An 11,888-nucleotide genomic window follows, 5' to 3' on the forward strand; every position below is an offset into this window, starting at 1 on the left:
AACCTATTGCAATAAAACGGCAATTTCATACTTTAACCCCTAATATTATGATTCCACGAAAAGTTTTGACAGGAAGGAGTCTTTTTATAAGTTTTTTTTAATTCTTTATTTATTTAGGGACTGTCCCCGTTATTGAACATGTCAGCCCCATTAGAAAAACAATACCTCAATAAAACACTTATTAGAATCCAGACAGATACATCAAAATACTACTTAACCAAACATGTATACAAAATCTTCGCGGTGCTCATATATTTAGTATATTTAGTAAATCTATGGCGGTGCTACATGTTGACTCCGACAAAACAGATTGAAACCACCCAAAGCGATGTAAACGTAAAGTGCTATTTTCAATTTTCTTATTTACCGTATTACGATGCGACGTCTAGTATTGCTGACATTTACCAACATTTACAAATAAGGAAAACTAAAGAAATGACTGTAATATAGGCCGTTCACCCTCGTGGCACTATGAGGAATGATATAAATGTGTATACTTTTATGATGGACGCGATAAGGAAAGCAACCGTAAACAAAGGTTGCAACTTTATGAATTTTACGGGTAACTGAAGTGCATCGAAAATTTAAAAATTAACATAATGTGGAACGTGTGTTGTCGGTTTTTAGCGGATGCAACGGGAAGACAGAGTAAATGCACAACAATCCTGTTGCTACAAGGGCTGCTCTAAAATACAGTGACATTAGCGAGAGCTCGGTATTGTTTGTAGTGGTATTTCTGTGTTTATAGAAGAGTATATGGTTGTATTTGTGATTTTTATTCGAACGGTACATTGTAATCTAGGTATGCAATTCCGAGCTATCGCTAATATCACTATACTTCGAACGTTGTCAGTCGATTTTTGCTTACATAAACAGTAATAAACATTAAGTGGTTAATTGAATCTCATTATTTTTAATGTTTCTTTACAGTGGATAACGTTGGTCATAAAATAAATGCCTTCTAACCTCTATTTTCTAAGCAGCAGCAATACTTGGTAAAGATATTAATGAAAACATCGTGACGATTTTTGAATTCCGATCGCTTACGATTATAATAAGGAGAAAAAAGTTAAGAAAAAATTGTGTGGCGGTTCGTGACCATTGTTAAGCACTTGATCAGTAAGCTTACGTTGTTTTGGGAAATAACGTAGAAGAAAATAGAGTTGTGAATAACAATATACAAACAAACAGTATGTAAATTGTTTTCAATATTTTTTTATGAATATTTAATTTATGTCAGAGATCTTAATGTTTTGTACTAATAATATACGCATGCGATTGTAAAAGCACGTACTCTCCATCCTATTTTAAAAGAATCAGTGAACTGACTGTGACATTAAGCTATGTAACCTGTCGCTTTTTTAAAATGCAAATTTTAAGATTTCTTCTACTGTACGATTTTTCTGATATTTCAGAATACTAAGTAACGTTTGATATGAGGAATCATCGAGATCACGAAGTGTTTCATCCAATGCTTGGAATCCGATGCTTATTGCATACAACAGCAATAAAAAAAGTAAAAAGAATGTTCACTTTCACGTGTGGATTTAGTCCTTCGTTATGTTAATGAAAATCTGTGATTTGGCGTTTTGGCTCTAGTGCCTTATCCTGTCCTCAAGGCTGAAAATTTTACTACTACTACTCAACCCATGATTGTGGATCCTTTAACCGTTCCAAAATATAGAGAAAATAAGAAGAAAAAAACTATGGAACTTTTTTATGACACCAAGTACCGGGTCTAACAAATTGTGCGCATGGTGGTAAGCGACACGCCTGTTCCGGTGCCACTCAGAGCTTTCAATTGCAAAGATTTCAGGGGCACTGCCATGCTTCCGTCACCCTGAGACATAAACTAACAAATCCCAGGTGACTGAAATTCCATCAGCACCCTTATCCTTCAAAATCGGAACGCAATAATGGCAATAATCATTGACTTACAATCAATGACAATAATGCACACATTACCGGTTGGCGGCAGAAATAGGTAAGGTGGCAGTACTTCCCTCAACGAGCTCTTTCTCAAGGAGCTCTACTGAATAACTACGAAATTTTAATCCTATGTAAAATACAATTTACATCAAACCGTTTTGACATATTGTACATATTTAGATGATGCCCACTATACTTGTTAGTGAAGCCCGTTTACTGAGTACGTAACTATTGTACGAGGTATTATTTGGTTGCTTTACCTAATAATGTTTTCCTCGTGTCTTCATAAAGTGGTCGTGTATTACAGCAATCATATTTCGTGTAAGGGCAAAATTGTAATAAGTGAAATAGAGTGATGGCGGTTTGTTCGTCATCGAACGTCATCGAAAAATCGAATATGCAAAAAAGCATCCAATCTATGTTGTGTACATAAAACTCTCGTGCTCGTATCAGTAATAGGTGTTACGATATCATATCACATGACAGTATTAAGGAAATATTTCATGTTTCACACACAGAAGTGATAAGATGTCGAGCTTCACCTGTTTGTTCGTCATTTAATTAATTAATCAAAATCGTTGACACAACTCATATTTAATTTTTTTAACTTTACTGATCTAGCAGTAGCCGGTTCTTTACTGTAAATGTCAAAGCGTGAACTAAAAGGTGACTGGCCTGTCAAGGTTCTTCCTATTATCGTCCAGTTAAAGTAATCAAAATATTTTCGAAAGCGTATGTTGTCATTTTATCGATGTTTGTTAATATTATTTACCCTATTATTTTACTAAGAACATCCAAGACTTGTTTTGAGTGTAGTTGGAATATTTTTTTTCTATGTGATTTCGAATATTGATGATGTCACATTTTAATACCGAAATATGTACCTATTTGTGAGAATGTTTTTTTACTCCTTACGCAAAAAGAAGGAGATTTTTTTGTACGTTTTCGGCATCGTAGTTCCCAAATGGATAGACTGATCTGAAAGGCATCCAAGTCATAGCTTAATCGGGATGGTTCTTACTATGATAAATATCTGTTCACACATTTAAAGATCATCAGCCAGCTTTTCTCAGTTAGTGCAGTGAACTTAGCCATATGGTTGATATTTATTTTATTTCCACTCGTCCAATCGGGTTGACATTTGTTACACTATGTAAATCCTGTGGCACTAATATCCCTATCTTGTTTATTTAGCGATCCCCCGACACCTTTCAGGATCAAAAAATAATAACATATGGTAAAGTTAATAAACATTGTTATTATTTTTGACAGGTTACATTATTATTATAAATGAGCTCCCTCTATTGTGCCTGGGGTTTTCAGTTTTTATTTAAGTTTTTATTGGTTGAAACTTGTTTGATTTCACTGAAAGTGATTATTACGGGTTCTTGTGATTTTTTATTTGAATAAAGTAAGTTTAAATAACCTCTTTGAGGTTTTTTTGTCACCGTTTCAGAGGGTTCACTAATCCACCTATCCGCCTGAAGAAATAATGGCATAAATCACATAAACTGTATAAATGTAATGAATGCCAAATTAATTAAATTACAAAACAAAATAGAAAAATCGATACACTACAATCCGTTTTTGAAGAAACCGATCTTGACCCTGAACTTAAGACTGCTTCAAGACCACTTAGAATGACGAATGACTCATGTTTTAGGTTGTTTGTCAAATCATATTTATGTGCTAGGTGTGAAAATAATTTCTTTGCGTTATAAAAACTTGTTGAATTATACTGGTTTTAGAAAGACGATCACGCTAATTTCAACGTTCAGTCATGGCAAATTCCTAAGTTGATTTTAATGTAATTGGTTGTAAAATTAAACAACAATTAAATGAAATAATGTCACCATTTCGCTACTGGCATTTATTAGAAACTTTCTGTAAATAAATATGTAGTAATAAATAAATAAATAAATAAATGTAGTAGTATAACAATGAAACATGTAATTTCTAATCGAGATTTGTAATCTTTTGTTAGCTTATTAAATATAAGAATGTAATATTAAGATGTAATTAAGGAGAACGTGCAGCATCCGGACAAACCAATGTAGGTTTAAGGGTGTGATGTATATATATTTTTGTAATATTCTTAGTGTTTAAAATAAATAAATAAAATAAAATAAATAAATAATACTGAGTTACCGCGGTTGATTTTAAATAAAATAATGACAATCTAAAAAACAAATTATGTACACGGACATGACTATGAAAATTGAGACGTTGAGAAGTCTGTAGGTAATCAATTTGGTTACATTAATTTTAGTTATTACTCTTTTTCCTTATGGCGATCATTATAAATGACTTGGGCCAGTGTCAGTTTTATAAAAATAATATGGTGATCGTCGCCAATATCAGTTAGTTTCTTGATTATGACAGCTACGTCACACTTATTGTAATTATTTAGTTATTTCTTTACTCATGTGGTTTCATTCAGGGCCGCTTCTTAGGTTATATTCGGCTTTCTCTATATTTCTGATAAAAATTAACAATGTTTCATCCTTTTTTTAGAGGAATCGATAGACAGAATACCTTTTTTAAAAGAGTTAATAACAAATAAAAGAATTATTCTTATAAGTATGAGTATGACATTCCAAATAGAAACATACTCGGAATTTAAGTATTTCAATTGTCAGAAAACCGTGCCCGCACTGCTCGAATTTCAGGCAGTGCGAGACTGCCCCGAAGGCTTAGACAGACCATGGACTGACCTTACTACAAGACCCTGGCCTTGCTCAATTCCTAAATAGACTAATGATACGGATGTACTCAATAACTCTGAAAAGAAATTTCTGATAGCTGCTGGTTACTACATAGAGACATTCGCTGCCCGAAGCTCTGCTGTTGAAATTCTGTAGTTTACTTTCAGGAAGTGATTGGCTCAACCTTTAACATTTATAATTAACTATTAAAAGGAACTTACCTGTGAGGGAAGTTCAATAGCCTCTATATAAATAAATAAAACAAATATAGTCTTTCGGACGAACCAGTGAAGGTTATTGGTACTGTTAATCTAAGTTGTATAAAGTAAATAACTTAGCAATATGGAATTAAAAGTGGTCGGTGCTACAAGAACAGGTATATTTTGTATTGACTGTAATCGGTAACGCGACTACATGACCCCTGTCTAAATTTGCCGATGTCTGTTAATCCATACATGTAGAACATACATATATGTATGCAGTGATCACGTAATACATGTAGAGACCATACTCGGCATTGACACTGGCGACGCATGCCTACACGCAAACCGACGACAAAGATTCTTTTTTGTAAATGAAAATAACTTTCAATGAAATTTTATCCAGTGCTGTCGCTAGTTGCTCTGTAAATTGGTTAACTCGATGTTTGGTATAGGATGGGGTATGTCAACGAACAAATACATATATCTTTAAAACGCTAAATATTTACTCGTATTATAGACTGTATTGGTATATGTAAAGAGTAACCTAAAAAATTACATGACGACAACTCAACGTTGATTAATGTTGTCTTCAGTTGTAGAACGGTATAGTATGATTTCTCGATATTATATTTTTGTACGAAAAAGGTGTGAAATTATGTTAATATCTTATGTAGGCGAGGATTTTGTGTTATATTTCAGTTTTCCACTAAGTGTAACGTGTACGTTACATAGGCCGTTGTTTCATAATGAAACAGATTTAAGATTTTAAAATGATACCATTATATTACTGGTTATAACGAGTGATGTAAAAATTACTACACTTGTTACTTACTTGTCTCTACTGTAGGCGCAGAGAGTAGAACATAATGCAATCATTTTTCTTTGAGTATTCGTGTTTAGTTAATGACGAGTTCCCTTGTACTCCGAAGGATTTCTTAAGAGTAGATCAATTTACTCGTATTGTGACAGACAGTCTTGGATGACTCAAACAAGTCATCTACAGTTTTTCTTATAACTTGAATTACTCAATTCCTATTACAGTTTTAATCGAGGTTGGCAAGATGGAACATGTAATTTTCTAGGCTTTTGTAAAGCAAGAGTACATTTTATTTGAAACATACTCGTAATATTTTAGTATCACATATTTTTTACGTACGTATATTTAACTTTAATTGTTTCATATTACATTCATGCTATATTTTATCAATTTGTTCGTGCACCTTCTTACGTTACGAGTGTTAAACCGTTTCGTTCGTATATTATGAAGAATATTTGTTAACTAGATAAGGAGGTGGTTATTCCGGTACTTTTTATCAATGGTATTGCAGACGTCGGTGATACAAAATTGTGTGTTCTGCACACTGACATCCGTTTTGCCTCGGGCCAATTAATTTTACTTTATTACATTTTACTTTTTCGTTTCTTACTAACCTGTATGAATAATTGTGTATTGTACACTAAGGCACAGATGAGTCTTTGCAAAGTCACAAATTCACTTAAGAGGCAATATATACGCTTCTATAAAGATTCCGCTTGGTATTAAAAATTATCCATTTACGAGGTTTAAAACCACAGTGAAACAAAAATTGTGGATGTCAATAATCCATGGTAGTAACCCGTTTAGCTCTTGTAGGTATTCTCGATCAAAGATGTTTGAAATAAATATTGTAAATGAAATGAAAAAAGAAAATGTTTTCAAATGTATATTCACAATGAGCAACTTCTCGCTTATTTTTCCTTACGAATGCGCAGTAGAGTTTAATCAATATGACGATTTCAAGTATGATTATGATTATGATTGAACGGGCGCTCGTAATTATTTGCCGTATTTATTCGCGATACAGGTACAATAGTCCATCCTCAGGATTACGTATGTGGCGTTAATATTGTCACGCAAGACTATTTTTGTTTATTCACATTTGTTACTATGTTTATTAAAGTTCATAGTACCGTATCTACCCTATTGTAGATAAGGTTTATAGTACTTGGTAGTGTTACTAAATGTTACGTTTATGAAAAAAAAAACCTACTTTGATAATCTTTTTCCGGTATAACATAAATTGAATATTTGATTGAAAACAGATGTAATATAAATAACTTTCGTATCTTCATTATTTTATATTATTGGTGTCAATCAAAAGATTAACACCTCTTGTATAATTTAATACAAGGCCTTGAGCTTGCTTGATATGTGACCAAAATTACACATATTTTATAGCTACAGTGGAAAAGCTTTTCTTAGAATAGTAGTTCCCAGAAAGTGACACACGAGTGCATCAAATCTCAGCGCGTTACTGGTTACTATAGTACATTTTGCCATTATCTATTGCAACAGGGTCCTGTTCAGCATAAAATTGTAAATAATTATTCACGGACCATTAAAGTACTCGACCTTGAGTTTTAGATGGTTAAGTTAGTGCCCAGCAGTCATAATTAAGTTTTGAAAATATGTGAAATTTCTATTAATTTTTACTTGTTAATTAGAACGTGAATATACGTTGTAATTATCGATTGTAATTACTCAGTTGAGTAAGAACACAAAAGATTATGAATATAATGGTAACATAATTGGGCTGGACTCAACCCCCATAATAATACAAATTATAATAGTAGAAGCTTCGCCAATACAAATTTGTGTTATGGGTTATTAGGAGAATGGATCTACTGAGATTGATTGGTTTTTTCGATTATCGTTCATGATATCGATACGATTGAGATGAGGAGTATATGAAGGTAAGTTCGGTGTTTATTGTCAGGAAAATGGTGGCGCGATGTGTTGCTCAACACCCGGAGGCAGCACGCTCGACCCTGAACTCAATTCGGGCGCGATCATTTTGCAACTAATCGCGCGGGCGTGCGGTCTACGGCGCGACGACCGCGGCCCGCGAACCTCGCTGGTTCAAATATAAACATTTGCAGGCGCAAGACGCTCTAGCGAGGCCGCTAAGGACGTGATCCCTCGCTCTACACACCATCTAATGCCTATCCTTGCGACAAGGTCCTCAGTAGACTCATTACTAACTCCAGCTGCCAATTATAGTGCCATGTGAATTACAAAAAAATGCTCATTCATTAGGAAAATCTAAAGTATTATTTTGATGCTTGTTGCTCAGCATAGCATAAATAAAAGTATACGTAATGTACAAGGTTTAATTTATTTAATGTATGACCAAATTACCGTTTCGGGAGACCGAACAACTTCCTAGATTTGTATAACTATTGTACCGACAAAGGCATATTCATAAATTGTGTTTGTCAATCAGTACTGATTGTTCTACGTATTTCTTATAGGCTTTGTACGATACACGACAGGTATACACAGTATTCTCATACTTAGTGTAGGTACATTTAAAAATTCTTAGAATCAGAAGTAATAAATAGTTCACGAATCCCGGACGTATGTTTCGTACAAAAGACATCAACGAAGGACAGCGAGTATAATCACCTTGGTTCGAAAATTATAATAAAGGTATTATAATTTTCCAGTTAAAAAAAAGAATATGTAAACATTTTGAGTATTGACATAAAACGCTGTTTCGTGTGGTGTGAATTTCTTCGAATAGGTGATTGCTTTCATATTATAATCTTTTGTACATCTAGCGAGGACTTGCTTTACAGTAACATACCCACTCCATCTATGTAATCGCACAAAGTCTAAGAAAAACCGTGGTCTAACGCAACATAATCTTTACACTTCTTGTTTGCACTTGGGTAGCTTGCCGCTACGTTCATTCTATTTTTAATCACATCTTAGAATTATTATACTCGAAAACGTAAAAAATTGCTATTATGGAAGCGCTACAAAAAGTGAGGAAAAAACCTCGTCCTTTTATATTGTATAAATGACTACAAAAGTGTGATTAACCAGTAAATGCAAACCTAACGAATGGTTTGCGGATGTAAAAACAACATAATTATCTCTCTAAAATTAGCCATGCCAATTAAGTGCGAATTGTTTAATACATACAATGTAGAAAAGTTTCCCAGTGCATATATTCCCAGTGAATAAATCACTTACATTAAGAGGACTACGACAAGTTCTACATATAGTAAGTATAACTATGAGTATGTATTGATATAATTATTACTGCAATAAATCAACATGTCATAAATACTTATAAACCATTGATAATTGTAGAAAAACAAATGAACGGCCTTTTTATTTTTTATTTATTTGTTCTTTTAAATCAGGTAACTTTGACCTATATAATGTATGCAATATAGAATCAAGGCGTATTTCAGAGAGAATAAAAGATTACACTGAAATTCGTAACGCTAATGCTCGACAATTAAAAACAGAAACAATGCAAGTAAAGATTGTTTAAATTGTTGTAGTCGATAAATGTTTGGAGAGAAATTCTTGATTAATTAAATAACATCAAATTATAAAATTAAAAAAAAAATCTTACGAGAAAATCGTTCGTCTATTGAAACTTTAATTAAAATAAACAAATTGATTGAATGTACGATTCAATGTACAATAGGTATCGGTGGTTCTGCAAAGTATTATAAATATGAGATTGGCTAATATGAGACGATTTCGTATGTTATGTTACGTGAATGGAAAAAGCCGACTGTGGTAGTGTTGTGGTCAGCTGGTCTGATTAAAGTTCAGTTAACTATTGCTATTTTAGTAAAACTCGTTTTGCGGACCTTCTACCACATCCAATGGTAGTATCTTAACGCTATTATTTTTGTTTCATAACTGTTTGTTATTACAGTATTTTTCTATGATGTCCTAATCGATATTTTTAAACTATGAATACTTGTATCTTATTGACTTTGACCACCACACTCGTTATCAAATTGTATTATTGTGTAGGCACGAAGTTACTGATAATTTTAACAATTGTTTCGTAATAGATTATACCGCTGATAAAATGTCTGGAGATGAAGACGATACGCTGTCTTTTATGAAATAAATGTAATATCGGCGAATTTGTATATGCATTCTAGACGTTAATTTTAAGGTGGAGAATTACGAGTTCGAAAGTTCGCAACTTCGAATACCGGTGTTTTGTAAGTATTGTAATACCCTTTATTTGCATTTCACAATGGAGTACATAGTAAAATCATATCACGAATCATTTCGGACATAACAAAGTAGAAGGAAAGTAAGTAAGTAGGCAATTTTTAAATGTACCTTTGTGTTAAAAGATTTCGTGTACTAATATCATCGTTTTCTAAGAAATCAGGTAGTTATTATTTATGTGAAGTGGTCGTGAAAATACAAAAATCAGTATAAAAAATCCTTATACAAACAATACTGACTGATTGAGACGCTGGGTGAGTAGTGACGGGAGTGGGGCATGTTAATCTCATGACATGTCAGTGGCCAACCAAAGTGACCTTACGTCACGCGCCCACCGCTTTGCGCGGACGCGCAGGGAATACAAACACCTGCAGAACGCCTTGGTACATCCTTGGCTTCAAAACCAAGCTCCTTTCTTAGTACACTGTTGCGTTCGCTCAAGTTCTCTGCAGCTCACATCGTACTTAATGTTGTCATTACCATGTTTCACAGTACAATGTGGCCAGCACTTGAAAATTCAATTGCAGGATGTCATGCTAATGTTGACATATTACCTTACCATTTGGAAGACTAAATGCAAATATTTGTATGACGAAGGTATTACAAACATTATTTTGTGTTTCAAAAGCATTTCCATTTTTTCAAATATTATACAAATATCATGGCCTTTAGATTGACTCCGTTTGATCTTTGCATCATTTGACCTTTGCGCTTCTCTCATCGCATCACGGGCATGTCGCTCATTAGCGCCTCTGAAATATTGGACCACTCGTCGAGGTCGGCAGGTACCGGTGCATAGACTGCCCATTGTCTCACGCACATCGATGACTGCTTCTACACTCAGCCCATTACAAACACAATGTTTGGCAGTATTAATTGAAGACTAAGTGTTAATTAACACATTTCAAATCTTAGTTGTATAAGGATGTAATATAATAATTACATAAGGACCACCATGACCAACACATGTTTAATTATTATGTTGTTACATTAACTCTAGTAACTGTACAGATCTCAGGGAGCGGAACGAATAATACTTTTTATTGCCTTCATTGTTTCTAGTAAGTAAATTGCAATTTGACAGTAACTAAGCAGATCGTAAGATTAAATAACTAAGAGCTTAGTTAATTTTCCACAACCCGCAATTACGACAGTTTCTGCGGTTGAAGCAAGTTGTAAGAGTGAAGTTTTAATCTTTGGTTCTCATCATCACATCAAATTATATACTAACGAGCAGCTAGGTATAAAAAAATACCTGGTAATCGCTGTGCGTTGCCGGAGATCCTTCCGGGAGCTAGGTTCTTCAGTCCAAGTACATAGGCACTTTTGGTTTGTGGACGAGGTCCACTTTATTACGTTTCGCAAGGTGGAGCGTAAGAATTACGTGCAAGCGAGAGTCGCGAAAGCGAGGACAGGGCGCCTGCACTCGTGCTACAGTTACAATGAACACTGACCGCGCGCGCTTCCACGCCGCGCTTATATCAACATCGCTACTCACGCGCCTTCAACTTGACTTCTGATCTACTCAAAACTTTAAGCACCCGGCGTGCGTCTATAACCTGATTATTGACTATTTTTCCAAATTAACGATTTGACTAAACACCGCAATCACCAAACGCGTCATCTGAAGTATTGTTTCGTATCGCTACGGATTATTATTGGTTTCTAAATATATGTTTTTCAAACGATATGTTTGAAGATCTGCGGCAATTTAAGTACTTAATATGTGTGTAGATACATCCAAGAGTACGTTATCTTGATACTGGTGTTATCGTAACCGGCATAGAGAGTAACATTTAAATTTTAAGTGTCAAGCTTCACGTGCTCTTGATCCTGTACATAGGTTTCATCAGTTTTGTACGTTTTGTAATTTTTGATTTTATAATATAATGTAAAATAATTAGAATATAATTTGTTGGCCATAAAGTTGTTGAAACATATTGAAATCTTTTTTGGTCAATTCTTAGTGTTAGTCGTGATGTCAGTTTTATTTATTTGTAAAAAGAATGAAAAAATTTG

General features: G+C 34.0%; 1 protein-coding gene across 1 annotated transcript in view; it reads right to left on the minus strand.

Moving 5' to 3' along the window:
• Positions 1-11,284, minus strand: part of LOC113236454 (elongation of very long chain fatty acids protein AAEL008004-like) — a 32,401-nt gene extending 21,117 nt beyond the window's left edge. Inside the window, exon 1 of the mRNA XM_026472527.1 lies at positions 11,125-11,284. The gene's annotated coding sequence lies outside the window, so the exon portion shown is untranslated. The remainder of the gene's footprint in view (positions 1-11,124) is intronic.
• Between the last annotated feature and the right edge of the window lie 604 nt (positions 11,285-11,888).

This window comes from Hyposmocoma kahamanoa, unplaced genomic scaffold, assembly GCF_003589595.1.
Source record: "Hyposmocoma kahamanoa isolate Upper Pololo Valley unplaced genomic scaffold, ASM358959v1 92, whole genome shotgun sequence".
NCBI lineage: Eukaryota > Metazoa > Arthropoda > Insecta > Lepidoptera > Cosmopterigidae > Hyposmocoma > Hyposmocoma kahamanoa.